Source organism: Syngnathus scovelli, chromosome 5, assembly GCF_024217435.2.
Source record: "Syngnathus scovelli strain Florida chromosome 5, RoL_Ssco_1.2, whole genome shotgun sequence".
Classification (NCBI taxonomy): Eukaryota; Metazoa; Chordata; class Actinopteri; order Syngnathiformes; family Syngnathidae; genus Syngnathus; species Syngnathus scovelli.
Window position 1 is genome coordinate 15,594,848 of NC_090851.1, and position 25,827 is coordinate 15,620,674.

The window sequence follows — 25,827 nt, forward strand, 5'->3', positions numbered from 1 at the left end:
ACGTTTCAGGACGTAACAGTCCGAGCGCCTTTAATGTCGACGCTTCAAAGTCCAGAATGCCGCAAAACCCACTTCTGCCGATGTCAAGCAGAACCTGCACGCTGTACTTGTAGCACGGACGAGACGAACACACAAGACTGTCGGACGAACACTCATTAGACGAACAAATCACCGTACCGACGGGACAGAGAGTGGCCGCTGCGTGTGCACGCGCCGCCATCTTGACGATGGTGGGGGGGGGGCAACTGAAGTGCGGAGAGCCTCGCCAACACCATGTCGCACAATGCAACCCACCACCTCTGTCCAAAATATGCATTTGTGCCCACCGTTTGGCCCAAACTTTAGAGCCGCACCCTTTTGAAAACAAAAATGGTTACAGTTTAACCCCACCACACAATGGGATATAACCATCATGCTAATTATATATACATTCTTTATCAAATTCTTGTTCAACCATTTTTCTGACTCCAACTCACATGCAAAATAAAAATAAAAATCAACACTTTTATACAAATCAACTTATTGTTCTTCATGAACCACAAATCGCTGTCCCATCTGACAGCCAAGCCTGCTTTCCACACAATATCATCATAGACACACTTCAACAATTATGTAGCGACCTGGTTAACCCAGTTACCCTTCGCCCTAGACAACAATATAAGTCTCTAAGCTCGCACTATTGAGGTCGCCAGGCATCCGTCCTGCTATATCAGCGATGCCTTCACCCTTTTTTTTCTTTTTTTTTTTTTTTTTTTCACGAGTCCCCGACTCGTATTGGTGGCCTGGCCGATCCAATTGACCCCGACCTTAGGCAACAGTATAAGTTCCTAAGTGTCTACTATTGAGGCCACTCAGGTGCCCATATGCTAGTCACTGGTATCCCACAAGGTCCAGCGGTGTGAGCGCCCTTTGCTGATCAGACAAATTCCTCACCACCTTTCTCTTAATTCACCACGACTCGGACATCCCAGATGTCCCTCGCCTTAGACAGCCCTATAATGTTCTAAGGTCACACTATTGGAGTCGCTCGGGATCCGTCCTGCTATATCAGCGACACCTTCACCTGTTTTTGTATTTTTTATTTTTTTAATTTTTTTCCACAAATCACTTTTACCAAGTTCCACCCAAACACACACTTCTATACAACCACCATTACTGAACACAGAGCTGAAATTATTAATTTTTGTATTCCGCTTTCACTCCACAATATTGCTGAACTGGGAGAGAGAAAAAAAGGTTCCCCCTTACCTTTTGTGCCGATCGGACTGCAATATTGTTGAGCAAGAGCGGAGAAAGAAGAATCTTTTGTGGAGCATGCACTTTCCCTTCTGAAGAAATCACGTCAGGGTCACCATTTGTTGGATTTTGTCCACAATTTAGGGAGCGCGTTATCTGCGCCTCACGGCAAAAGCCATTGCCAATCACCTGTTATCCAATTTACTCACTGTGTGCTCGTTTGATTTCTTCAGATTTAGGAAAATGCTAAGACACTGAAGCACAAATTAGACTTACTACACAGATTGGTTGAGTTCAATCACAATTCTTGTTCAGACAGCTCTGTTTTCAGGAAAGTACAATACAGCCCTGGGCCCTTCAAGAGCGGAAAGTCTCCATTCAGAAAAGGCAACGTTCAAGGTTCTTTGGTTAGCTTATATCAGTTGCACATGCCAGTGTGGGCCGAGTTTGATGGGTGATGAGTCTTTGGGGTGGGGCAAGGTCGCCATGGGAGTGGGTGCTGGTTATAGGCGATTCGGTGTGTGCGGGGGCTGTTGTCTTCCATCCCGTCTTTCGGCCTTGGCGATCATCTTTGGCCGAGTCTTTGGCTGGCTCCCTCTGGCACCTGCTGGTTTTATCTCTACAAGACCTTCCTGTGAACATTCTTCTCCAATCTTGGACATACACTGTCGTACCTCATTCTTTCAATTTTGTCATTTTGTACGAAATTATGTTAGCTTTTGGCTGTGACATCATTAATCTATTGCTGTTCTTTTGATACATCATGTCTTTGCTTATACTTAGTTTAATCATGCTTCCAACCCTATCTTTTCTTTGTTAGGCAAAATATTTCCCTCTGTGCAGAGCGTTCAATAGTAATCAAAAACTGGCGTCTAGCATTAGTCAAAACATAAGATATAATCAAGTACTGAACGGTCAAGACGACTCTGGCCGTGTCCATGATTTAGAGAAAAAACATCAGGCATGCATTACACAGTTCCTTAAGGGTCATTAAGCTATTTAGGCCATATATCAAAAGACATTTGTTATTTCAAAGTGCTCAGAAATATATATCAGATCATAAAGTTATAAAAACCTTTCTCATCACCACTTATCAAAAAATGTCTAGTTATGTCTTCTTTATTGATTTGGTGTGTAGGTATAATTATATGCTTAAAATGGACTTTGAAGCGGCGACATTAAAGGCGCTCGGACTGCTACGTCCTGAAACGTCGCCGACCTCGCCCGCTATTCCTCCCCCGGTTGGGAGCCGTCGGAAACGGTGTGCGAGGAGGCAGAAGAGGGGCAAGCGCGGAGGCGTCCGGGCCAGGCTGGCGGCCAACCCAGCGCGCCCGGCGGTGCCCTCCATTCTTCTGGCGAATGTTCAATCGCTGGACAACAAAATGGATTACGTTCACCTGCTGAGGTCTACGAACCGGACGGTGCGGAACTGCTGTGTGCTCGTGTTCACCGAGACCTGGTTGACTGACAACATTCCGGACTCTGCCGTGCATCTGGAGCGGCTAGCGTGCTATCGGGCGGACCGTGCCATTGTACGAGGGGGAAAGTCGCGAGGAGGTGGAATATGCGTCTACATCCGAGAAGAATGGTGCCGGGACTCTGTGGTGGTATGTAAGCACTGCTCGCCACTTGCGGAGTTTGTGATCATCAAGTGCCGTCCTTTTTACCTGCCGAGGGAATTTACCGCGATTCTGCTAGTCGCGGTATACATCCCGCCTACCAACATCGAAGGCGACAGGATCGCGGCGCTTGGTGAACTGTACCAGGCTGTCAGTGAACAGCAGACAGCGCACCCTGACGGTTTCACCATCTTCGTTGGAGACTTCAATCATGCCAACCTGAAGTCTGTTTTCCCGAGGCTTCACCAGCATGTTACTTTTCCGACACGTGGAGACAGCTCCCTGGACCTGGTCTACTCTGCGCAAAAGGGAGCTTTCAAAGCCACCCCCTCCCCCATCTTGGGCTTTCTGACCATCTCACCGTTTTGCTTTTACCCGCATACAGACAATTGGTGAAGGCATCCAGGCTGGTTCGGAGGCGGGTTCGGGTGTGGCCTGAGGGTGCCTCCGATGCACTTCGTGACTGCTTTGACACCACTGACTGGGACTTATTTAAGCAGGCAGCCACCTACAACGATCGGACGGACATAGAGGAGTATACTGACTCTGTTACCTCTTACATCACGAAGTGCATCGATGATGTGACTTGCTCGAAATCCGTCATCACTCGTGCGAACTGGAAGCCGTGGCTGACGGGGGCTGTCCTCAGACTGTTGAGGGCCAGAGACAAGGGTTTCAGAGCGGGGGATGAGGCTGGCTTGAGGACAGCGAGGGCCGACCTGTCCCGAGGCATCAAAGAAGCGAAGAAGGCGTTCTCGTGCAAGGTCTCCACCCACTTCAAGGACAGCAAGGACGCACGTAGCCTTTGGCGGGGCATTCAGACCATCACGGACTACAAGCCCGCGCCGAGGAGCTGTGAGGGCGACGTCCGTCTGCTGAACGATCTGAACCGCTTCTTTGCTCGCTTCGACGCCCAGAACAGCACTTGCCCGCTGAAGACCACTCCACCCCCACACGAGCAGCCCCTGCGCCTCTCTGCCGACGGTGTGAGGAGGGCGCTTGCCGCTATTGACACCCGTAAGGCGGCGGGCCCTGACAACATCCCGGGTCGAGCGCTGAAGGACTGCGCTGGGGAGCTGTCGGGTGTCTTCACGGACATCTTTAACGTTTCCCTGCAGCAGGCCATCGTCCCCTCGTGTTTCAAGGCTGCCACCATCGTTCCTGTGCCGAAGAAACCTGCACCGTCCTGCTTCAATGACTACCGCCCTGTGGCACTGACGCCCATCATCATGAAGTGCTTTGAGCGGCTAGTCTTTGAGCACATCAAGTCCGTTCTCCCCCCCGCCATTGACCCTTTCCAGTTCGCGTACCGTGCCAAGCGGTCCTCTGAGGATGCCATCTGCTCTGCCCTCCACTCGGCCCTCACACACCTGGAGAGAAAGGACTCTTATGTGAGGTTGCTGTTTGTGGACTTCAGCTCTGCCTTCAACACCATTGTTCCGCAGCGACTCATCTGCAAACTCGACGAGCTGGGCCTCAGTACCTCCCTCTGCAACTGGCTACTGGACTTCCTCTGTCAGAGGCCTCAGGTGGTGCGTGTTGGCGACAAAATCTCCGCCAGCATCACGCTGAGCACGGGGGCCCCCCAGGGCTGCGTGCTCAGTCCGTTGCTCTTCACCCTGCTGACGCATGATTGCACTGCGACCTACAGCGACAACCGCATAGTGAAGTTTGCTGACGACACGACTCTGGTGGGTCTCATCACGAAGGGCGACGAGACTCGGTACAGGTCGGAAGTTGACCTTCTGACCACGTGGTGCAGGGACAACAACCTCCTGCTGAACGTCAACAAGACCAAGGAAATCGTTGTTGACATCCGGAAGGGTCGCACAAAACACCTGCCGCTGATCATCGAAGGTGCTGTGCTGGAGAGGGTGAGCTGCACAAAGTTCCTGGGGGTGCACATCAGTGAGGACCTCTCCTGGTCCGCAAACACCTCGTCACTGGCAAAGAAAGCTCAGCGCCGCCTGTACTTCCTGCGGAAGCTCAGGCGTGCATGTGCTCCTCAGGCAGTCCTGTCTACATTCTACCGTGGCACCGTTGAGAGCGTCCTCACCAGTTGCATCGCTGTCTGGGGTGGTAACTGCACTGAACAGAACTTGAAGGCCCTGCAGCGCATAGTGAATACGGCTGGTAAGATTATTGGTGCTTCGCTCCCCTCCCTGAAGGACATTTACACTTCCCATCTCGCCCGCAAGGCAACCTCGATTGCAAGAGATGTGAGTCACCCGGCTCACTCTTTGTTTGACCTTCTGCCCTCTGAGAAGAGGTACAGGAGCCTGCGCTCCCGCACCACCAGACTCGCCAACAGCTTCTTTCACCAGGCTGTTAGGACCCTGAACTCGCTACCCCCTTCTGCGTAGCGTGCGGCACTGTTGCGCTATTTTCTGGAATGTCTGCTGTACGCGCACTTGCTCCTTTTTTGCTCCTCTTATTTATTTATTTATTTATTTATTTATTTATTTATTTATTTATTTATTGTGTTATTTATTCATTATTTATTCAGCACGCTGTTGTTATACTTGTTTACTTGTTTGTCTGTTGTGGGCCATGTCTTGTCACCGTGGGATAGGGGGGAACGAAATTTCGGTTTCTTTGTGTGTCTTTGGCATGTGGAGAAACTGACAATAAAGCTGACTTTGACTTTGACTTGAAGATGTTTCTTTTATTTATTTAATATGTGAATATACTTGTCTGGTTATGTACTTTATTTAATGAGCATATCTGTTTTTGTAGCTAGGTAGGACTTTTTATATTTCGACCCCATTCCTTCAGTTTCCTTTCACAATTGACGTGGAAAAGAAAAAAAAAAGGCTTTCAGCACCTGGTATTCTCGGACGGCCTCCCTTCCCTTTTTTTTTATTTTTTACAACCACGGCCGAAACAGGCTTTCTTCCAGGACTTTGGGTGTTTTATGGAAACATGGCTATCATGAAAAGTTATTGACAGCTTTTTATGCGGTAGCACAAATTTGCCGTTGCGACCTGCATTTTGCTGTATCAAAATAAATGCCTTGAAAAGGGTAAAAACACTACATGGAAGTGTTGTGTTGGGTTCTTTTACAAGTCAAGCCTGCTGCTTTGAGTTCACAGGGAGCCATGCTCTTTATTCACTGTACATAGTCTGCCCTCTAGCGGTAAAAACGTGAACTACAATGCTGTGGATGTCACCACATAATATAGGTTTCAAACTCGTGTTATAGTTTCAATGTCGGAGTTTAAACTAGGCTTGCTGTTTCCGGATGCCATTCGTGATGGGTGTTGTAAAAAATAGTTTCTTAAACGATTGAAGTGCACATAAGAAAAAGAAAAAGCTTACAGCACCTGGTATTCCCAGGCGGTCTCCCATCCAAGTACTAACCGATCCCGATCCTGCTTTGCTTCCGAGATCGGATGAGATCGGGCGTTCTCAGGGTAGTATGGCCGTAAGCCGTGAGGTGACCCAAAATATTGCATTTTATAGACACAATCGCCCCTGAAACTAGCTAGCGAGCCAATGAAGCCTTCAAAACTGCTTCGGCACATGGAGACCAAGCATCCCGCATTAAAAGACAAACCTTATCCACTTCGGGTGTCATTGTCTCCGATTACGCCTGGATGGGACCGGCTCGTTTCTGAGAAACAAACTCGGTGCTCCCAATATTCAACGTAATGGTAACTTTTATTTTTATGTGGTTTATATTTGTTTTTATACCAGTCGTATCATTTTATTTAATCAATCGTATTTATATATTTATTATAAATGTATTATTTATTTATATAGATTTATTGTTTATTTATATATAAAGGCAGGTCCGCAAAAATATTTCTGACGCGTAGCTGGTCCGTGGCGCAAGAAAGGTTGGGGACCACTAGTCTAAAAGAATCTGGCCGTAACTGGAATAAGGTTCTACGCGAATGCCTAACGGAAAAGTGAAGTGCACAAAACCTGAATTTGGCTGTATCAATATAAATGTCATGAAAAAGCTAAAAACACTACATGGAAGCGCAATGTGTTGTGCTGGGTTCTTTTAAAAGTAAAGACTGCTGCTTTGAGTTCACAGGGAGCCATGCTCTTTATTCACTGTACATAGTTTGTCCTCTAGCGGTAGAAACGTGAACTACATTGCTATGGCTGTCACCACACAATGTAGGTTTCAAACTCGTGTTATAGTTTCAATGTCGGAGTTCAAACTAGGCTTGCAGTTTCCGAATGCCATTCGTGATGGGTGCTGTAAAAAATTCTTTGCTTAAACGATTGAAGTGCACATAAGAAAAAAAAAAGCTTATAGCACCTGGTATTCCCAGGCAGTCTCCCATCCAAGTACTAACCAGGACGGACCCTGCTTAGCCTCCGAGATCAGGCGCTCTCACGGTAGTATGGCCGTAAACTATGAGAGATCTCAGAATTTTGCATTTTATAGACATAATCGCCCCTCAAACCATGCCAAGCAGCGGCGGTACTGAAGGAATGGGGTAAAAATACAAAAAGTCCTGCCTAGCTACAAAAACAGATGTGCTCAAACCTCATTGAATAAAGTACATAAGCAGACAAGTATATTCACATATTAAATCAATAAAAGAAACATTTTAAGCATATAATTATACCTACACACCAAATCAATAAAGAAGACATAACTAGACATTTTTGATAAGTGGTAATGAGAAAGGTTTTTATAAACTTTATGATCTGATATATTTCTGAGCAGTTTGAAATAACAAATGTCTTTTGATACATTGCCTAAATAGCTTAATGACCCTTAAGGAACTGTGTAATGCATGCCTGATGTTTTTCTCTAAATCATGGACACGGCCAGAGTCGTCTTGACCGTTCAGTACTTGATTGTATCTTATGTTTTGACTTATGCTAGACGCCAGTTTTTGATTACTACTGAACGCTCTGCACAGAGGGAAATATTTTGCCTAACAAAGAAAAGATATGGTTTGAAGCATGATTAAACTAAGAATAAGCAAAGACATGAAGTATCAAAAGAACAGCAATAGATTAATGATGTCACAGCCAAAAGCTAACATAATTTCGTACAAAATGACAAAATTGAAAGAATGAGGTACGACAGTGCATGTCCAAGATTGGAGAAGAATGTTCACAGGAAGGTCACGTGGAGATAAAACCAGCAGGTGCCAGAGGGAGCCAGCCAAGGACTCGGCCAAAGATGATCGCCAAGGCCGAAAGACGGGATGGAAGACAACAGCCCCCACACACACCGAATCGCCCATAACCAGCACCCACTCCCATGGCGAACTTGCCCCACCCCAAAGACTCATCAGCCATCAATCTAGGCCCACAATGTGCACCTTAATATAAGCTGATCAAAGAACCTTGAACATTGCCTTTTCTGAATAGAGACTTTCTGCTCTCGAAGGGCCCAGCGCTGTATTGTATTTTCCTGAAAACAGAGCTTTCTGAACAAGAATTGTGATTGAACTCAACCAACCTGTATAAGTCTAATTTCTTATTCAGTGTCTTAGCATTTTCCTAAATCTGAAGAAATCAGAGCGCGCAGTGAATAAATTGGATAACAGGTGATTGGCAATGGCTTTTGCCATGAGGCGCAGATAGCACGCTCCCTAAATTGTAGACAAAATCCAACAGTACTTGATAGCTGTTCTAAAAGTTTACTTTCACAATTGACGTGGAAAAGAAAAAAAAAAAGGCTTTCAGCACCTGGTATTCCTGGACGGTCTCCCTTCCCTTTTTTTTTTCACAACCAGGGCTGAAACAGGCTTTCTTCCAAGACTTTTGATGTTTTATGGAAACATGGCTATCATGAAAAGTTATTGACAGCTTTTTATGCGGTAGCACGGATTTGCCGTTGCAACCTGCATTTTGCTGTATCAAAATAAATGTCTTGAAAAGGGTAAAAACTACATGGAAGTGTTGTGTTGGGTTCTTTTACAAGTCAAGACTGCTGCTTTGAGTTCACAGGGAACCATGCTTTTTATTCACTGTACATAGTCTGCCCTCTAGCGGTCAAAACGTGAACTACAACGCTGTGGATGTCACCACATAATATAGGTTTCAAACTCGTGTTATAGTTTCAATGTCGGAGTTTAAACTAGGCTTGCTGTTTCCGGATGCCATTCGTGATGGGTGTTGTAAACATGTTTTGCTTAAACGATTGAAGTGCACATAAGAAAAAGAAAAAGCTAACAGCACCTCTTACACCTAGGCGGTCTCCCATCCAAGTACTAACCAGGCCCGACCCTGCTTAGCTTCCAAGATCTGACGATGATCAGACGTTCTCAGGGTAGTATGGCCGTATGCCATGAGGTGACCCAAAATTTTGCATTTTATAAACACAATCGCCCCTGAACCTAGCTAACGAGCCAATGAAGCCTTTAAAACTGCTTCGGCACATGGAGACCAAGCATCCCGCATTAAAAGACAAACCTTATCCACTTCGGGTGTCATTGTCTCCGATTACGCCTGGATGGGACCGGCTCGTTTCTGAGAAACAAACTCGGTGCTGACTGTTGTTTGTGTCTATGCACCAAACGGCAGCTCAGAGTACCCACCCTTCTTGGAGTCCCTGGAGGAAGTGCTGGAGAGCGCTCCTTCTGGGGACTCCATCGTTCTACTGGGTGACTTCAATGCTCTCGTGGGCAGTGACAGTGAGACCTGGAGGGGCGTGATTGGGAAGAACGCCCCCCCCCCCCAATCTTAACCCGAGCGGTGTTCTATTATTGGACTTCTGTGCTCGACCCGGATTTTCAATAATGAACACCATGTTCAATTATAAGGGTGTCCATGTGCGCACTTGGCACCAGGACACCCTAGGCCGCAGTTCGATGATCGACTTTGTTTTCGTGTCATCGGATTTTTGGCCGCATGTTTTGGACACTCGGGTGAAGAGAGGGGCGGAGCTGTCAACTGATCACCACCTGGTCGTGGATTGGCTCCGATGGTGGGGGAAGATGCCGGTCCGACCTGGCAGACCCAAACGCTCTGTGAGGGTCTGCTGGGAACATCTGGCAGAATCTCCTGTCAGGAAGAGCCTCAACTCCCACCTCCGGTAGAGCTTTTCCCACGTCCCGGGGGAGGCGGGGGACATTGAGTCTGAGTGGACCATGTTCCGCGCCTCCATTGTTGAGGCTGCCGACCGAAGCTGTAGCCGTAAGGTCGTTGGTGCCTGTCGTGGCGCCAATCCCCGAACCCACTGGTGGACACCGCCGGTAAGGGATGCCGTCAAGCTGAAGAAGGAGTCCTATCGGGCCGTTTTGGCCTGCGGGACTCCGGAGGCAGCTGACAGGTACCGATGGCCAAGCGGAACGCGGCTTTGGTGGTTGCTGAGGCAAAAACCCGGGCGTGGGAGGAGTTTGGTGAGGCCATGGAGAATGACTTCCGGACGGCTTCGAGGAAATTCTGGTCCACCATCCGGCGTCTCAGGAGGGGGAAGCAGTGCAACGTCAACACTGTTTACAGTGGGGATGGCGTGCTGCTGACCTCGACTCGGGACGTCGTGAGTCGGTGGGAAGAATACTTCGAAGACCTCCTCAATTCCACCTACACGCCTTCCATTGAGGAAGCAGGGCCTGGAGACTCTGAGGCGGATTCTCCAATCTCTGGGGTCAAAGTCACCGAGGTAGTTAAAAAACTCTTCAGTGGCAAGGCCCCGGGGGTGGATGAGATACGCCTGGAGTTATTAAAGGCTCTGGATGTTGTGGGGCTGTCATGGCTGACACGCCTCTACAACATTGCGTGGACATCGGGGACAGTGCCTCTGGATTGGCAGACTGGGGTGGTGGTTCCCCTCTTTAAGAAGGGGGACAGGAGGGTGTGTTCCAATTACAGGGGAATCACACTCCTCAGCCTCCCCGGTAAGGTCTATTTAGGGGTGCTGGAGAGGAGGGTCCGTCGGGAGGTCGAACCTCAGATTCAGGAGGAGCAGTGTGGCATTCGTCCTGGCCGTGGAACAGTGGACCAGCTCTACACCCTCGGCAGGATCCTCGAGGGTGCATGGGAGTTCGCCCAACCAGTCCACATGTGTTTTGTGGACTTGGAGAAGGCGTTCGACTGTGTCCCTCGGGAGATTCTGTGGAGGGTGCTTTGGGAGTACGGGGTGCCGAGCCAACTGATAAGGGCGGTTCGGTCCCTGTATCACCGATGCCAGAGTCTGGTCCGCATTTCCGGCAGTAAGTCGGATTCGTTCCCAGTGAGGGTTGGACTCCTCCAAGGCTGCCCTTTGTCACCGATTCTGTTCATAATTTTTATGGACAGAATTTCTAGGCGCAGCCGAGGCGTTGAGTGGGTCCGGTTTGGGGACCTCAGCATCATGTCTTTGCTTTTTGCAGATGACGTGGTGCTGTTGGCGTCTTCAGGCCGTGATCTCCAGCTCTCACTGGAACGGTTCGCAGCCGAATGTGAAGCAGTCGGGATGAGGGTCAGCACCTCCAAATCCGAGTCCATGGTCCTCGATCGGAAAAGGGTGGGATGCCCTCTCCGGATCGGGGATGAGATCCTGCCCCAAGTAGAGGAGTTCAAGTATCTTGGAGTCTTGTTCACGAGTGAGGGGAGGATGGAGCGCGAGATCGACAGGCGGATCGGTGCAGCGTCGGCAGTAATGCGGACCCTGTACCGGTCCGTTGTGGTGAAGGGAGAGCTGAGCCAAAAGGCAAAGCTCTCAATTTACCGGTCGATTTACGCTCCTACGCTCACCTATGGTCACGAACTATGGGTCGTGACCGAAAGAACGAGATCCCGGGTACAAGCGGCCGAAATGAGTTTTCTCCGCAGGATGTCCGGGCTCTCCCTTAGAGATAGGGTGAGAAGCTCGGTCATCCGGGAGAGACTCGGAGTAGAGTCGCTACTCCTCCACGTTGAGAGGAGCCAGATGAGGTGGCTCGGGCATCTTATCAGGATGCCTCCTGGACGCCTCCCTGGGGAGGTGTTCCGGGCATGTCCCACCGGTAGGAGACCCCCGGGATGACCCAGGACGCGCTGGAGAGACTATGTCTCTCAGCTGGCCTGGGAACGCCTTGGGATCACCCGGGCTGAGCTGGATGAAGTGGCTGGGGAGAGGTAAGTCTGGGAGTCCCTCCTAAAGCTGCTGCCCCCGTGACCCGACCCCGGATATGCGGAAGATGGATGGATGGATAAAAGCAGCTTCACTTGAAATGCCTTCACTGCATCATAAATGTCAGTGATCATGCGGTCACGTCCCTGGAGCTGCAGATTTAAGGCGCTAAGATGAGTTGTTATGTCAGCCAGAAACACCAACTCACAGTTCCATTTTTCATCCCTCAAAACAGTGGAGTCTTTTCCTTTACTGTCCATGAACTGACAGATTTCGTTGCTGAGCTCAAAAACTCTGTTGAGAACTTTCCCCCGACTTAGCCAACGCACCTCTTTATGATAAGGAATGTCGGCAAACTCTGAATCTATCTCCTGCATAAAGGAACGAAACTGCCGGTGATTTAACCCTTTAGCTCGGATTAAGTTTACGGTTTTCGTTACAGTGCTCATTACATGGTCCATCTTCTGGACATAGTGCTTCCTGGTGTATGATGCAGTGATATGCTCTTAATTTACCACTACAGTTTTCCTCCTGCATCTTCACTCGCATCCTTCCCACTAGTCCACTTTTTTCACTGCACATAGCCGGTGCTCCATCAGCTGTAAGTCCAATAAGTTTGTCCCAGGGCATACGTTTTCAAAAATGTCTTTTCCAGTTGTTGTCCCGTGCATCGATTTAATGTCCATTAATGTTACGCACAAATTGGAGTCCACTCCATGGATGAAGATGGCCAGTTGTGTAGTATCAGTCATGTCAGTACTTTCATCCACAGCAAGAGAGTAGCCAATAAAGTATTTGCTTCTTTCACTCAACTGTACTTTGAAATCAGTGGCCATCTCACAAATTCGAATAGCAACTGTATTTCTACTCAGGCTTATATTTGCCAGCAACTGCTTTTTGTCTGGACATAAGAAGTCGAACACCTTAATCATGCAGCTTTTCAGAAATTCTCCCTCCGTAAATGGCCGGGCTGATGTGGTGATATCCTCTGCCACGACAAAACTTGCTTTGACAGCAGCTTCACTTTGTGATTTTGCACGGGTTAAAAAATGTCTGCTGGAATGTCAGATTCTTCTTTAACTCTTCTGCTTTCTGTTTCTTCTGCTCTGCATCCAGGTCTTTCAGGTTATTTGTATGTTTTGTCTGAAAGTGCCGTCTTAGATTGAATTCTTTAATTACAGAAGTGTGCGGCAAGTCTGCTGAAGCGTTGCATTATGGGATCTGTAGTTCTGTGCAGTACTGTGTTTCAGTTTTCAGTTTATTTAAAGGAAAGGTCGACATGTAACATCAAAGTTTCATGGACTGGCCTGACTCAGTTCAAGAACTGTTTTACAGCAGATTCCTATAATATTACATACATTTCAATACAATATATACATTATTGTTAATGAGTGCAAGTTTGGTTTGTTATTAAAAAATATGTTATCAGCGCTTCATATCGATGGGCCATTAATAAGAATTATGTAAAATGATCTTGCGGGCCGGATATGATTACACGGCGGGCTGGATGTGGCCCGCGGGCCATGAGTTTGACACGTGCTATAGATTAAATGTGCAATATCTACGAAACCGTAGCAGCACAAACGAAAGTTTTTGCAGCACAAACCAGCACAAACGAAGCACAAACGAACGGTACCATTTTGGGTCCATTTGGAAGTAAATGGGGGGCTGAGTGACGTCTTCGCTATAAATTAAATGTGCAATATCTGCAAAACCATAACAGCCCGCTGAAGACCACTCCCCCCCCCACACGAGAAGCCCCTGCGCCTCTCTGCCGACGGTGTGAGGAGGGCGCTTGCCGCTATTGACACCCGTAAGGCGGCGGGCCCTGACAACATCCCGGGTCGAGCGCTGAAGGACTGCGCTGGGGAGCTGTCGGGTGTCTTCACGGACATCTTTAACGTTTCCCTGCAGCAGGCCATCGTCCCCTCATGTTTCAAGGCTGCCACCATCGTTCCTGTGCCGAAGAAACCTGCACCGTCCTGCTTCAATGACTACCGCCCTGTGGCACTGACGCCCATCATCATGAAGTGCTTTGAGCGGCTGGTCATGGAGCACATCAAGTCCGTTCTCCCCCCCACTATTGACCCTTTCCAGTTTGCGTACCGTGCCAAGCGGTCCTCTGAGGATGCCATCTGCTCTGCCCTCCACTCGGCCCTCACCCATCTGGAGAGAAAGGACTCATATGTGAGGTTGCTGTTTGTGGACTTCAGCTCTGCCTTCAACACCATTGTGCCGCAGCGACTCATCTGCAAACTCGACGAGCTGGGCCTCAGTACCTCCCTCTGCAACTGGATACTGGACTTCCTCTGTCAGAGGCCTCAGGTGGTGCGTGTTGGCGACAAAATCTCCGCCAGCATCACGCTGAGCACGGGGGCCCCCCAGGGCTGCGTGCTCAGTCCATTACTCTTCACCCTGCTGACGCATGACTGCACTGCGACCTACAGCGACAACCGCATAGTGAAGTTTGCTGACGACACGACTCTGGTGGGTCTCATCACGAAGGGCGACGAGACTCGGTACAGGTCGGAAGTTGACCTTCTGACCACGTGGTGCAGGGACAACAACCTCCTGCTGAACGTAAATAAGACCAAGGAAATCATTGTTGACTTCCGGAAGGGTCACACGACACACCTGCCGCTGATCATCGACGGTGCTGTGGTGGAGAGGGTGAGCTGCACCAAGTTCCTGGGGGCGCGCATCAGTGAGGACCTCTCCTGGTCCGCAAACACCTCGTCACTGGCAAAGAAAGCTCAGCGCCGCCTGTACTTCCTGCGGAAGCTCAGGCGTGCATGTGCTCCTCAGGCAGTCCTGTCTACATTCTACCGTGGCACCATTGAGAGCGTCCTCACCAGTTGCATCGCTGTCTGGGGTGGTAACTGCACTGAACAGAACTTGAAGGCCCTGCAGCGCATAGTGAATACGGCTGGTAAGATTATTGGTGCTTTGCTCCCCTCCCTGAAGGACATTTACACCTCCCATCTCGCCCGCAAGGCAACCTCGATTGCCAGAGATGTGAGTCACCCGGCTCACTCTTTGTTTGACCTTCTGCCCTCTGGGAAGAGGTACAGGAGCCTGCGCTCCCGCACCACCAGACTTGCCAACAGCTTCTTTCTCCAGGCTGTTAGGGCCCTGAACTCGCTACCCCCTTCTGCGTAGCGTGTGGCACTGTTGCGCTATTTTCAGGAATGTCTGCTGTACGCGCACTTGCTCCTTTTTTTTCTGCTCCTCTTATTTATTTATTTATTTATTGTTGTGTTATTTATTCATTATTTATTCAGCACGCTTTTGTTATACTTGTTTACTTGTTTGTCTGTTGTGAGCCATGTCTTGTCACCGTGGGATAGGGGGGAACGAAATTTCGGTTTCTTTGTGTGTCTTTGGCATGTGGAGAAATTGACAATAAAGCTGACTTTGACTTTGACTTTGAGCATAAACGAAAGTTTTTGCGGCACAAACCAGCACAAACGAAGCACAAACAAACGGTACCATTTTGGGTCCATTTGAAAGTAAATGGGGGGCTGAGTGACGTCATCGCTATAAATTAAATGTGTAATATCTACGAAACTGTAGCAGCACAAACGAAGGTTTTTGCAGCACAAACCAGCACAAACGAAGCACAAATGAATGGTACCATTTTGGGATCATTTGGAGCAGATGGGGGGGCTGGGTGAACTCTGGATTACCTTTGAAATAATCTTTCATAACTAAAAAGCGTTGCATCACAAACGAAAATCTTTACGGCATAAACCAGCACAAACAAAGCGCAAACGAAATTAACTATTTTCCTTAAATTTTGCGTGGGGTGGGGGGCCAGCTTCACGCATGTTTTTTGTCTCCAACGCTCTTTCTCCGTGTCACACGCAGTACAGCGGCGCGAAGGTTATAGGCCCAGGAGCAACTTGGAGAAGAGTGTTTTAAGCCGAGAAAAAGTTGCGACGGACTGCGTGCTAACGGCTAACAGAGCATCACGGAGGCTCGAGGAGCAAGCTAGCTGCCTCAACTCATGTTCGACGGAGATGAAACGAAGTACGAGCTGTGGGAGACAAAAATGCTTGGACAATGACACTTAGTAGGATTGAAGAAAACTATTCTGGATGAACCAAACAGCAAGGAAGAGAGAGCAGCCGACGGCAAGAAGAACGCCGATGCTTATGCTGAGTTAATAAAGTTTTTGGATGACAAAAGCCTTTCATTAATTATGAGAGATGCACCAGACAATGAGAGAAAAGCTTGGAAGATCTTGCGAGAGTATGATGCCGGGAAGGGGAAGGCCCGCATTATCAACCTGTACATCACGGTGACTTAGTAGCTCCAGAAATTGAGCAGAGAGACGGTAATGGACTACATCATCAGGGCGGAGGCCACCATTACGGCGCTGCGGAAAGCAGGTGAGATGTTTGGAGATGGCCTGCTAATTGCTATGGTTTTGAGGGGACTGCTTGAACAATTCAAACCATTTGCAATAAATATAGCCCACCATGAAGAGACGATAACGTTTGTCGATTTAAAAACAAAGCTGCGTAGTTATGAAGCTACAGAGAGCCTAACTACAGCAGAGACCAGCGACAATGTGATGCACACTGTTTCACGAGTCGGGCGGGGACCCGCAAAGCCAAGTGCACAGGACAGGAGAAATGAAGATATCGACATAACATGTTTCAAGTGTGGCATGAAGGGTCACCAGTCGACGAAAGACTTGGTGCGGCCATTGCATGATGACACCCACAACGATGCCACATGTAGACGTACGTAAGCAGAAGCAAGATGGTGCAAGGAAAGTTGCAGATGAGAGCGGCAACTGATCAGGATTGGAAGCAGTGGACTACGCCTTTAGGATCAAGGACGCCGACATCGGGAGAGACGAGCATCCAGCGCGCATCATCACGAAGAAAGGGATGATGGTCGACACTGGAGCTACTTCCCATATTGTCACGGGTATATCCAAGTTTAAAAGTTTTGATGACTCATTCAAGCACTGTGTTGAGCTGGCAGATGGCACCTTGTGCAGAGGTGTTGCTCAGCGCAAGGGGACGACCGTGCAGTGCAACGCTGAGGGATGGTCAGACATTGTTACAGAATTCATGTGCAGAGAGTTTCAAACTCTGTTGAGGAAGAACTGTATCAGACATGAGACATCAGCGCCATACTCACCCCACCAAGACGGGACCGCTGAAAGGGGCTGGCGTACACTTTTTGAGATGGGCAGATGCATGCTAGTACGTGCGTAATCTACCTAAATGTCTATGGAACTATGCAGTTCAAACTGCAGCCATAGTGAGAAACAGGTGTTTTAACAAGCATACAGGCCCTTACCAGATGTTAACAGGTAAAATACCAGACTTGACCAAAATGCAAACATTTGGGTCTGAGTGTTACACATACAAACAAAACAAGGGCAAAATCGACTCAAGGTGTGCATAGGTCTTTTTGTAGGCTATGACAAAAATAGCCCTGCATACTTGGTTTGCCACCCAGACACTGAGAAGGTTCAGAAACACAGACTTGTAACCTCGTAACCTCTGCTCGCAAAACGCTAGTCTTTTAGTGCAGGGGTCCCCAATATGTTTTTATCGATGATCAATTCATTCTGGTGAAGACGCTCATCCCAGTCACGTGAAATGTTTTCCCAGTCGAGCCCGCAAAGCTAGCAAAGACGCGTAACCGGTCCGTGGCACAAAAAAGGTTGGGGACCACTGGCTAAAAGAACAGCAGGTTGACTTGGACTGTGAAGTTGATGTGACATCTTGAGTAAGAATTTATTTTGAAAAATATAAAAAAAAATGGCGATTTTCTTCCAATTACATCCGTCACTGTGTCTCTTGAGGCAAGACGCTCATCTCTGTCACGTGAAATGTCACCCCAGTCAAGCCTGCGAGGTAAGCAAAAACGAGCAACAAGAAACAAACAAGTTTGGAAAGCTTCTTCAGAAAGGGAAAAAAGCCCAATGACGAGACTGAAGAAGAAGAGGCTACCACTACTAAGAAAAGGAAAGCTGCATTTAAAAGAACAGTCCACTTAAAATATGGATTTATCACCACAGGTGAATCTGACACGTCAAGCGCACTCGGCACATGTGGCGACAGGCTAGCTAACGAGGCAATGAAGCCTTCAAAACTGTTTTGGCACATGGAGACCAAGCATCCCGCATTAAAAGACAAACCTTAACAACTTCGGGTGTCATTGTTTCTGATTACGTCTAGATGGGATCGGCTCGTTTCTGAGAAACAAACTCGGTGCTGCCAATAATTCAACGTAGTGGTTTTATTTTTATGTGGTTTATATTTGTTTTTATGTCAGTCGTATCATTTTATTTCATCGTAATTATATGTTTATTACACATGTATTATTTATTTATATTAATCTATTATTTATTTATATAAAGGCTGGTCCGCAAAAATAGTTCTGACGCGTAACCGGTCCGTGGCACAAAAAAGGTTGGGGACCACTGGCTAAAAGAACAGCAGGTTGACTTGGACTGTGAAGTCGATGTGACATCTTGCAAAATTTGTTATGGGACAGAGTATCGCCCAGGCCTTTTGGTTTGTTCAAACATAGAAGAGGATTTACCAGTATTCAATCAGATAAAAGACATTGTTACATTTAATGGAGACTATTTTCATGTAGTAGGGAGGGCACCCCGCCGAGAGGGTGCTGCGCCGCACCGAAAAGGCGCCGCGCCGAGAGGGCGCCGTGTCACGACGTGCCGAGAGGGCGCCGCGCTGCATCGAGAGGGTACTGTGCCGAACGGGCGCCGAGCTGAGAGGTTGCCACGCCAAGAATGCGCAGCGCTGCGCTGCGCCGAGAAGGCGCCGCGCCGATAAGGTTCCGCGCCGCGCCGAGAGAGTGCCGTACCGCAAGGGCGTTGCATATAGGGCAGGGGTCACCAACCTTTCTTAAACCGAGAGCTACTTCCTGGGTACTGATTAAGGCAAAGGGCTACCAGTTTGACACACACTTCTGAAATAGCCAATTTGCTGAATTTAGCTTTCACTATGTGTTATAATTGTCATTTCCAGTTCACATGTAAGTGTGATTTTAACAAAAATAGCAAAAATACAGTCAAACCTCGGTTTTCGAAGACAATCCGTTCCAGAAGGCGGTTCGAGAAGCGAATCGGTCGAATTCCGAATCTATTTTTACCATTACAAATAATAGAAAAAAGATTAGTCCGTTCCAAGACTAAAAAAAAAAAAAAAACGCCCTTTTTTTTTAAACCATTTTTTTCATTTGCGCATTTTTGTCCGATCGCGAAACTGCAGCGCACCGCATAACGCGCAACCGTAGTGCGTCGCCCACCGTGCAACTGCAGCTCGCTGGGTGCATTATTGTGACAGAGCCGTCGCTGGAATTTAGAAAATATTTTTAAAGTCCTGCTGTACTTTCCAGAATTTAAGTGGACCTCAGTGCGCAGGGAGCTTAATTTGGCCCGATCGCGCAACCGCAGCGCGCCGGGCGCTCACAGTCGCATTGTTTTAAGAGAGTCTTTGTGTTTTAGGATGGCTTTACTGCTCCCACTTGCTTTCTTTGGAGGCATGAATAAGCGTTAATACAGTCCTCAAAGTAACGAAAATATAATAACTACGGAGTCAGTCGGCATCCAGGCCACGCGGTCGGGTTTTCTCGTGTCCACCCGGCTCATGTCGTGAGGTTCGGCCTCCGAATTTTGTTCAACAACCTAAGCGAAAAAATCTCAAATTTTTCGTTCAAATTCCGATTTGTTTGAGAACCGGGATGTTCGGAAACCTAGGTTTGACTGTAAAATAAATAAATGCAGCTCACTGACAAGTGCCGCTATTTGAGCTAATTTTAGAACAGTCCTGTGGGCGACTCATGCGGTCCTCATGGGCGACCTGGTGCCCGCAGGCACCGTGTTGGTGACCCCTGATATAGAGGGAGCTGCGGCGAGAGGGCGCCGCGGCGAGAGGTCGCCGCGCCGAGAGGTTGCCGCGCCGAGAGGTCACTGTGCCGAGAGGTCGCCGCGCCGGAGGGCTTCGCACTGCACCGTGCTGCGCCATGCTGAGCCGTGCTGCAAAGACTGGGCACCGAGAGGGCGCCGTGTCGTGCCGCGCCGAGTGGGCGCCGCGCTGCGTCGATAGGGTGCTGCGCCGAGTGGGCGCCGAGCTGAGACGACGCCTCGCCGTTTGGGCGCCGTGCGTCGAGGGTGCGCGCTGCGCCGAGAGGGCAAACGCTGCTGTGCCGAGAGGACACGTGCGCTGCGCCGAGAGGGTGGGCCGAGGGTGTGCCGCGCCGCGAGGGTGCCACGCTGAGAGGGTGCCGCGCTAAGAGGGCGCAGCGCCAACAGTTTGCCGAGAGTGTGCTGCACGCAGAAGGCGTACGCGCGCGCTGCGCCGGGAGGGCACCGCGCCGAGAGGGCGCAGCGCCGAACCGAGAAGGTGCCAGATCGCGCCGAGAGGGCGCCGTGTCATGAGAGAGAGGAAGAATGCTCCAAGCTTTGATGTCTATTCATATGCAAATGAGTTAGGGGTCAAAAAAGGGGTCATTATGACCTTTTTATGACTTGTTATGGTATCATAAATCACCCCCTTTTGAATTGGGGCGGGGTTGGGGGCATCAAGATGGCGCCAGTCGTTTGTCGCCATTTTTTGGTTTGCTGGCGCCATTTTTAAGATGTGGATATGTATGGGCATGTATTTTTATGAATCAAGACAGGTGCAGCATCTGAGCTAGCTTTGCTACCAGCCCGTACGTGTGGCTTGAAGGGGCCCGTTTTGTTGAGAAGGTGAAGAGGAGGGGGTGTTTGTGTCAGTGTGGGGGGTCACGAGAGTCGTCATTATTGGTGCCAAAGTTATCTGGAAGAGAGTCGCATGTAATTTGACAAACAATAGTTTAGCCAAAGTTATCTGAAAGAGAGACGCATGTAATTTGCCAAACAATAGTTTAGAGGATCAAGGGGGTTTTGTTGAGAAAATCATTGAAGTGTCGTCAGCATGGTGCCAAAGGTATCTGAAAGAGAGTCGCATGTAATTTGACAAGCAATAGTGGAGTCGGCATTATTGGGGCCAAAGATATCTGAAAGAGAGACTGTTGGAATCGTTTAATTTTGGAGGCAGACAGGTGAAGGCCTCTGTTTTTATGAAGGTTGTCTAAGATTAAAACATATCCTGATTAAAACAAACACGTGATACACAGAGGTGTGGTTTGAGAGAGGGGCTGGACCTGTTGTTGGTATATTACGCCAGAGTATTGTGCTGCTAGTTCACAGAAAAGAGCTAAGCTAAAGCTGTGGTGTTAAACTGCAAACCTAAAGCTCAAATCATGATAGCAGAAACGCCGGTCAGTATCCATCTTTGCCGTAAAGGCCCTGATGGCTTGTTAGATGCCCCTAGGAAGAAACAAATGTATTTAAAACGTATGCAACAGAGGCCTACAGAAAAACTTGAGCGGAGCTGGCATCTAACACCGGAGACTCTATGGGGATTTTAATTTTTTTACGAGACTGGTGAGTTGTCTTTCTTTATGAGAAATCAAGAGAGCTCTGGATCAAACAACAACAACAGCAACTATGAGCAGGCCGGTGCGTATGGTACGTTGAACTCAAATGACTGGGGTGTTTTAAATCAACTCCTGCCCGAGGTTTTGTCTGAATTTCTCAATGAATACGGGTTAGAAGGTGAGCTGAATGCAACCTGGATTTCAAAAATCACAGCCAGCGGAAGCTGTTTTTTCCGGCTTAAAGTTTCTCCTCAAACTGTTGATGGGACAGAAGAGGAGAGCCAATTGATCTAATGTATCTAAAGCTTGAAGTGTTTAACAGCGAGTGTGGCGTTTTCCAGACAATATTGAATATACCATTGACCGCATGGTATGAAAGGATGCAAGCGTTTGGTGAGAGTATTACGGGACTTTTTCTATCAAGCCGTGTCTGGACAAACGTTGTCGGAGTGAAACGTAAACTGACTTTAGATTAACCCTTACTAAAAAAATTAACTTTAAACTAGCCCTCTCCTCAGCACACTAGACTGTGCCCCTCATAGCCCCCCTCTTTTTCTCACCTGCAGTCACAGAAAGGTGGAGTTGTAGTCATTACCATAACTATCTAAAATGTATAAGAGCGGACTTGCAGACGCCTCTTTCACACACACACACGCACAACAGAGAAAAAAGATGGCTCAAAAAACGCTTGCCAGACGACTTTTACCAAGTTTTGTACCTATGGAACATGGGCATGGCATGACATTCTGGTCCAGCCCTGACAACTCTGGTGCAGAGACAGATGATGATGCGGACACAGCCTTCATAGCGGCACCACGGCCAAGCACGGCGGCTGAACAACCGGGACCAACGCCAGCGGGGCCAGTGACAAGGGTGGAAAGGTTTGAGATTCTTCCACTGCCTACTCCCGACCCGAGCGAACGCATGTCACCGATCTGCCTCGACGATCTGCAACCCGATTCTCTCTACGGAGCTTTGTCATCAACTTTTGACGTGTTTGAAACCCCTGAAACCTCGGGGTACAACCTAGCAAACACAACGGAGCAACAGCAGCAGCAGCAGCAGCAGCAGCAGCAGCAGCAGCAGCAGCAGCAGCAGCAGCAGCAGCAGCAGCAGCAGCAGCATGAACCGTGGCCCTCGTCACGAGCCATCGAGCTGTTTGACGATGCGTGCGCCCGCTTTCCTGAAAATGGCATGGATTTGCCCTGCTTGTCTGCTGCTGACATAAGAGTCATGCTCAGAGAGACAGAGACAGAGGTGCCCGGTGATTTTGAGGAGGCTGACGACACGATCGTTGACAACGACCTTGAGTTTGGCATCGTTCCTACGGTGACGTCGACACCTGTGAGAATCAGCACACAACAGGACTCAGAGTATAATATGACGGTAGAACCTCTTAAATGGTTGGTGATTCAAGATTACACACGCCTGAAATTGATGGTGGCTCATCTTTTGTATGATGGCTTAATGAAGCATGCGAAAATAACGTGTGATGGATGTGTTCTTGATGATCATACGTGCTTGTATGTTGAGGATCGAAGCTTTTATTTCTACGTGAATTATGAAGCAGTGACGGCTGAGTTGTGCAATGATGACTTCCTCCATACATTGTCGATAATGCTTTTCTATTTTAAAACCTCAGCACCTCTTATAAACATTCGCAATACTTTTTCTGCCATTCTACACGACCTAGCTCACGAGTGCAAGATCTTTGCGCGGCTCCGTATGATAAAACAAGAAGCGTGTGACACTGTGCTGAGTAACAACGAAGTCGCTCTATTATTTAGAACGTTTGGAAAGACACAATGGGAAGTATTGTGAAAAAATGTGGGCCCAGCTGATGACTACCCTAACAGTATTTTTAGATATAACCGAGGAGCAGCTAAAGAAGTTTAAAACTCTAATAAGTTCCAAAGTAATTCATGCTTTATGTTAAACCTTAAGAGTTGTAGAAAAACATTTTTTTACCATGTTTTTATTTTTTACCATGTTTTATACCTGTTTCTGCTTATTAGTAATGTTTTTAAGAACTAGTTGATTTTTTTTCTATAATAAACTATTGTGACCGGAAAAGCGATTGTTTCTCTGTGTTTATTCAATTTAAAAGTCATACCTGCTTGTTTTATTAACAGCGTCACACTCTGATATCCAGCAGAACTTAGCTAACAATGGGAGGAGAGAGATGTCTTCAAAGACTCTATTATTGTGCTAAGAGTCCAGCTAGTTTTGGGGGAGAGACATGCCTACACAGAACAGCGGCTGTTAGCTGTAAAAACACTAACATTAAAAAAGTGAGAGCTTTTTTATCCGATCAAGATGCTTACACTTTACACAAACCAGCCAGAATAACTTTTCCTAGAAATAAAGTTTTTGTTCGAGGTCCTATGAGACAATTCCAAGCAGATTTATGCGATATGCAATCACTAGCACGCTACAACGATGGTTATAAATATTTACTAACCGTAATCGATATTTTCTCAAAATATGCATATGTACGCGTTTTGAAAGCTAAAACAGGTCACCAAAGCATTTCAAGATATCCTATCAGTTAGCGGCTCACCATTTCGCGTTCAAACAGATAAAGGAGCGGAGTTTTTGTCAGGCGCAGAGCAGGGAGAGGACTCGAATGCAGAGATTCCAAAGTTCAACAAAGTGTTTATTGTCTCCACTGATGGTCGAACAAAAAACGCCTCACTAGGAGGGAAAAAAGGGGAAACTAAGGCGCCTCGAACCGAGGGAGAAAAAGGAGAAATCAAAGCGCCTCGAACCGAGGGAAATACAAAAACAAGATAGCGATGTAACCAAGTTAACATCGGTGATCAAAGACGTTCAAACAAGGCTTCTACGTGGACTCGAGGGTTTCGTGATCGCTAGTGTTCTCAACAAGGCAAGAGGCACTGGCACTGGATACGGGGAAAGATGCGGGTTATATGGACACAGGAGGGGAACACAGGTGAAGACAGTTGGTCATTGGCGCAGGTGCACACACTTGGAATCAGGGGTTCACGTGACCGGACGCACAGGGGAAGGACACACCGACTGGAACGAGAGGAAAATCACACAATAAAACAGGAAGTGATCCGGACGACACATGAGAGCATGACAGTTTTTTAACAAACATTTCCAGAAATTAATGCGAAAGTACAATATTACACATTTTGCACCATCTTCCGATACAAAATCGCAAACTGTTGAACGATTCAACAAAACGTTGAAAACGCGCATGTGGAGGTATTTCACAGCTAAGAACACGCAGCGCTACATTGATGTAATTCAGGATTTTATTGTCAGTTATAATGACTGTTTTCACAGTAGTATAAAAATGACACCAAATGCCGTAAACGAGGATAATAAAGATATTGTTTTTACCAACCTGTATACAAACAACCCTTTTCAACGCGGGGACAAATTCCGGTTCGCTCCAGGTGAAACAAAGCTGAGAGGGGTTTTTGAGAAAGGTTATTTACAAAGTTATACAGATGAAATATTCAGAATAACAAAACGTCTCCATCGCGTTCCCCTCGTCTATAAAATATCGGACTTGGATGGTATGCCTATAGAAGGCAGCTTTTACGAAGTGGAATTACAAAAAGTAAAAATTTTAAAAAATTACATTTTTCGCATACAGAAAATTTTTAAATCACGCACCGTGTCAGGCAAACGCGAGTCCCTCGTCCACTGGGTGGGCTGGCCAGCCAAATTCGACAGTTGGGTACCCGCAAAGAGTATTAAAAACATCTGACGTTCGATAAAACGGCCATTCTGTGAAAATTACAAGATGGGTGAAGGCCAGAGAGAATTCTACTTAACATTAGCGTCAAATGCTAGTATGCATCTTTTTAGCGAAAACAGCCTCAGCGAATTTAAAACCGAACTGGCGCAATATATCGATTTAAAAGGCTCGTGGGTGGTCGGTTTATGTGAGATTTCAGACATCAACTCAATCCCTAACATTCCTGAGAAAAAACGGAATTTCTATCTGAAACAGCCTAAGCTTCCGGTTCGTAGAGGGGATGTGTTCCAAGATGACTCAGAAGTTCGAACCATGCTCAAAACGCGAGGAGGGATCTATAGAGATCATGAATCGTTAGCTTTGGACTCTATTAACTAAAGGGAGTAACAAAAAGATTAACGTCCAATTTGATCAACATAAACAGAGGTTCCTGTTTTCGGGCGAAGAAGGGTTGAGAATTATGTTCAAGAGCCCCCTAGCGTACATTGTTGGAATGAACCCTGAACATTGGCTCTCACTCAAGCCGGAAGGCGTAAACGCACAACATCCTGCCGACAGACGAGCCGGATCATATTTCATGTTCATCTACACTGACGTCATACATCATCAGACAGTTGGTGACGCCTACGCTCCAATGCTTAGGACCCTACCTCTTGAGGGTAGTTATGGCGACGTTATAAACAAAACTTTTAGTCCTGTTTACTATTTAGATGTGTGCAGAAGCCATATTGAAACCATTTCGGTTTACCTGCGAACAGACCAGAACAATC

The 25,827-nt window shown here is 47.7% G+C and overlaps 1 long non-coding RNA gene, 1 other non-coding gene and 1 pseudogene across 2 annotated transcripts in view; all 3 read right to left on the reverse strand.

Annotated features, from left to right (window-relative positions):
* Window positions 1–25,827, reverse strand: part of LOC137840286 (uncharacterized) — a 245,330-nt gene that overhangs the window by 23,968 nt on the left and 195,535 nt on the right. The gene's annotated exons all lie outside the window — the stretch shown is intronic.
* LOC125969726 (5S ribosomal RNA) lies at window positions 6,167–6,285 on the reverse strand. The gene has a single exon (XR_007481720.1). It is a non-coding gene; the product is annotated as a 5S ribosomal RNA (ribosomal RNA).
* On the reverse strand, window positions 9,000–9,119 carry LOC125969669 (5S ribosomal RNA; annotated as a pseudogene).